The 5,130-nt window shown below is 31.9% G+C and overlaps 1 non-coding gene across 1 annotated transcript; it reads right to left on the minus strand.

Moving 5' to 3' along the window:
• Positions 1-1,204: 1,204 nt before the first annotated feature.
• On the minus strand, positions 1,205-1,326 carry LOC118188666 (U5 spliceosomal RNA). The gene has a single exon (XR_004758197.2). It is a non-coding gene; the product is annotated as a U5 spliceosomal RNA (small nuclear RNA).
• Between the last annotated feature and the right edge of the window lie 3,804 nt (positions 1,327-5,130).

Raw genomic sequence — 5,130 nt, forward strand, 5'->3', positions numbered from 1 at the left:
GTTCAATATTGAATTATTTTTCTTTCTCTTATAATTAAAAACAAGTTATATGAAATCAAAATTAAAACATATGCAGCAGTTAAATAACACTGAACAGAATATCTTACTTACACTTTCGCTATTTTTTCGCTAGCATTATACACAGATTTGTTTTCCTTCAGATTCAAGCATGTGTAAGTTATATCAATTAAATTACATCACACATACCTGTATGCATCAGTTAAATAACACTGAAGGAAATATGTCACTCACTCATTCGATGTTTGCATCATAGTGTGGTCGAGAAATTGTTCTTTCCTCACGGTGAGGCATGTATCAGTTTACTTAGTTCGCAAAGCTTAACCCAGACGCTGCTTCAATACATAGAATTACGTTTGGGATGTAAAGAAAGTAACCAAAACATGTGAATGAAGTTGGATACTCGAATTTATTAACTAATCATTCAGGTACTCAGTATTGGTAAACATGACACTGAGTTTAAATATCTCACTACGATGTCTCATACACAAAATGAAGATTATGATAAAAAATTATTTAAAATGAGAAATTTTTCAATTTAAAGGCAAAATAGCAGTAAAATGAAAAATAAATGTAAAATTACATCACAGTTATGCATGAAAACTACATAAATTCATTAAAAAAATAGTTATTTTATCTGGTTGTAAAGAGTGTTTTCCGCCAAGAAACGTATTAACGTGTATAATTCTGACACAACGCTATAGCACAATTTGACACTTCCGCCTAGGTATAATAGCAAATTAACAACACAAATCATATCAAACTGTTGATGCAACGAAAGTAAACAAACGCCAAGAACTAACGCTGTCACCCACATGACGTCATGCGTATGTGGCATAACTTTCTCCCTGCACTGCGCATCCCTCTTGGGCCCCCCCTGGCGAGCGCCACCTAGTGATAAATTTCGCGAAAGCCACTGAAAAACTGGGAACCGGAATTTCGTAGTAGAAGTTGGCCTTGGGCCACCGAAAACACAAAATAATATTTTCACACTGGCAGGCCTTGGTTAGAGAAACTTCCGTTCTTACTGGTAAAAAAAAATTGATTAAAGGTATTCGTTCATATAAGTTTGGTGTCATATTGGCATTCTGTTCGTTCTTTTGGAGGTAAAGTCATGATTGAGATAATCATGTCTCAAACGTTACTTTCTACGCGAAAAGTGCACAAAACTTTCGGTTAAAATGTATACCCACCCATTAAGTGTAATTACAAAAAATTCATTTGAGGCTCCTTGTAATGTTCCTCTCCACGGTAATCCTTAGTAAAAGGCGAAAGATTAGTTCAAATAACGAAGAGACACAAGAGCATATGAAAAAAACTTGTGCTGGAAATATACTTAAGAAATAGGAGAATGAAAATAGTGGTGGTCAATAAATTAAATGCTTATGTATTTATTATATAGTACGTCATTGCGTGTTGTACTAACATTACATGATACGGTATGTATATTTTCTATAAACCAAACAACGAAAGTGACATCAATGTTTTTCATTTAATAGAAGACACTATGCAACGTTCCTTTGCTAAAAGCAGCTCACACTTCATTTTATTAGCTAACTCACCGTCTAGAGCCGCTATCGGAGATCATTACTCGTTAAAACGGTCTTCGGCATGCGAAGGCCTTTTCTAGCGCAATAACATGTTCCGGAGGTAGGATGGCAAAGAGGACATGGGGCTTAGCCATTGGCATGTTCAAGGAATACCTCCTTGCTGCGCAATAATTCTCTTCTTGCCTCGAGTCATACAGCTACCGGTTGCATGCAGGACCGATCCTAGCAGGGGGGGGGGCGGTCACAGTCACAACACATGGGTGGCAAAATGATCATCAAACATATTTCTTTAAACAAAGTTTTAATTTGTACGTGGGCGGCTGACGGTCTAGGATCGGTACTGGTTGTACGCCTGTCCTACCACTCAAATAACGGTAATGGTTACAACTTTATAAAATCTGATTAATGGAATCGCCATAAAATTGAACTTGTTTAATGTAACCATGCATTTGAGCAAATTTAGATTTGCCTGTTCATATTCAGAACTTTAAAAAGCCTTTTTTTAAATTATTAGGCTACATGCATAAATATTTAGCACGTGATAAGAAATGCAATACATGTAAAAATAATACTATGATTATATTGGCAAAATGCATCGCAATTTTAGAAAAATAATGCATAATGATACGTAAAAATCAACCCGAAGGAAGAAAATATGCCTTTCTCCTTTTATAATTTAAGAAATATATACGATTGAATTTCAGTACAAGTTCGTATACACAACGTAATGCCTGCATGGACCTTATAAGGTCCATGAGTGCCTGTCATAGAAGGCGAGGGTATCGTAAACACAACGCAGTGCCTGTCTTAGAAGGCGGGGCACAGAAATAAGGCGTGACTAAAGTGTGATGATATAGCCCCTTTTTGCAAAGAACGCAGTTTTACATTTCGCAAAAACTGAATCTATGGGGGTAATATAAACAATGAAAAAGAAAAACTTTTTAATTAATATTGTATGAGAGGTTAATTCTTTCACCTCTAACAATTTAAGTAATATCTGACGCTGGAAAATGTCACAGATAGGACGGCTCTGATTGCGAGATTTTCTGTTCCATCCGATGGACATGAGAAGGCGTATTTGCAACATACTTATCTTTTTATTGCGATGACTAAGTTTAGCAATTTTTTTTAATTATGACTAATTAATATACCTTTTACTCGGGAAGCGGTTTCTGAATTTCCCACTCTGTAGATTAAAATCGTCAAATTGCACTGGCTCTTTAAAATACCAAGATTATAATGCAGAAGGTGTATTCTAACCTACTTGTTATTAACCGCTACCCAAACAATTATAATGGCATTACTTAAACTATCGCAGTTTTGTTTGTACGCTATCCTGTACTACTGCGCCAATTTGGTTAAAGTAAAAGTAGAATCTTGCGTTTACGCAATAGAGACTATTTTAGGTTAATTGAGCTTTCTCTGTCTTATGTAGTATGTAAACTACGTTCCTGGACGGAAGCGCACGTAATCAAAAGGGACTTGTGCCTTTTTATCACTAAACCATGTATTTATAATTTTAATTATAGTAAATCGAGTATTCAGATCTGAATCTTAATGTCTCAAACATGTTTGTTTGTATATTTTATTACTATTTTATTTGTTTAATTTATTAGGTTGAAAGCAAACTTTCTACGCTCTGATTAAGTGATTAGTTATAACATTTCGATGATAAATCTGAAATTGCATTTTATTATTTATTTACTTATTTAACTTTGTATGTGAAAATGAAAAATATCATTGTGGAATTTCTCACATGCTATTTAAGACAATATGGCTGAGATTAAATATAATTATGTTTCAATATTAAAACTATTAACCTTTTAATTGAAAACACTTGAATTTTATTTTATTTCTTTTTAGTTTTTCCTTTAGTTCCTTTTTAGATTAAGAATATTAAAACAGTTAAGCACAATGAAAACTTGGCTAAGAGATATTCTATTCTTTACTTTAGACTGAGCTTATTATCAAAGTTTAAAGCATATTTCTCATTGAAAGCTCTTTTGAATGTAACAATTATAATTTGGCGATTTTCTAGAGACATTTTCTTTTAGATTTCTTAATAAATTAAAACTGTCAGCTGACACGCTGTCAGAAAATGAATTCCAAATGTAACCTTTTAATCTTTCAACTACAGCAATTTGGAATAGTGTTTTTAATTTATTTATTTTTGGGAGGGGGGGATGGAACAATTGTTAGAAGTCAATATATCTACAAATTTAAGCACAATCACCTCAAACTATAGTAATAAACATGTAGAATTTTATTAGAGATTGTGAAGATTACAAAGAAGTATGCATATAATAACATCTAATAAAATTTTGTAACTATATAAATATATATTTATAGAGTAATCAGATTCAAAGTTCATCGTTTTTAGATTCTAAGTATACATATTATATAAATTCATCATTCATTAATAGTATTCTGTATAGTAATAGAAAATTAGTATTAATATTTCAAATTGTAATTTTTTATTAATTTGTCTTGCATTTGCTGTATATTTGTTCAAGACGTATGGATATCAGTTATATAACATGAAAAAGACACAGAAAGAAGCTAATCTTATATAACAGCTGAAAGAAAAATTACAGTGCTCTTATTTACAGTTATAGTGCTTTTAAATCATCCTATTGTAAATAGCTGTTTTCTAATTGACATTAAATTAAATTAATTCCATTATCCATTAGAAAATAATTGTAGTGAATTATATCTATTGACGACAAGGAGGTTAGAACTCATGGAGATGCCCTCTATGCAGTCCAAGTGAAGCCAAGAAAGGGGGGAAGCATGCCCTTAGTAGTCCTGGATTAGAAAGATTGACGTGCTCTAACCACACCCAATTTTGTTCCTGGTAGTCGGAAAGGATCGCAGATTCGTCATGTTCTATTTCCCTTACTTTTCTCGCCATTTCATTTTATTTCTACATTATGTAATTGCAATAATTTCTACATTATGTAATTGCATCCTGTAATTAATGAATGCTAGCATTAAAAGTATTGTGAGCACAGAAAAGTAACTATGTACTCAAACTATTATTTGATTATAATTTACTTATTCTATGTATATATAATTCTCAACTTTTTTATGTTATAAATATTACTTATGTTTTGAAAAACTTAATTTGAATAAACAATGATAGAAATATTACGTTGTTATTTTAAAACTCACACAACAAATATGACTAAAAATCACATCCAGTTATTATATATCTACTTGAGCACAAAATAAAATGTAGTTAAACACATAAAAGGTAAGACCTGTAATGTAATTATGATCAGACATTAAAGTAAACTGTTTTCTTTTTCATGGAGAGCTAGCCACTCCCCCTCCTTTTGTTTACTTATCGTTTGGCCATCAGATATAAGTTAATTACGAGTACCGCTTTTATTATTATTATGAAAAGGTAAATCTGAGAACTACAGTCAAAAGTCGTTAATCCGGATTATAGATCATCAGTTTAAATCTGGTAAGATGGCATACAGAAATTACAAAATTAAAAATATGAAATTTTTAATTTATGAAATAAAGAACAATTATGATCTAAAGGGTATCAAAATTT

The sequence above is a fragment of the Stegodyphus dumicola genome, chromosome 11, assembly GCF_044657685.1.
Source record: "Stegodyphus dumicola isolate Sdum_Otavi_A_Nest chromosome 11, ASM4465768v1".
In the NCBI taxonomy this organism is placed as follows: domain Eukaryota; kingdom Metazoa; phylum Arthropoda; class Arachnida; order Araneae; family Eresidae; genus Stegodyphus; species Stegodyphus dumicola.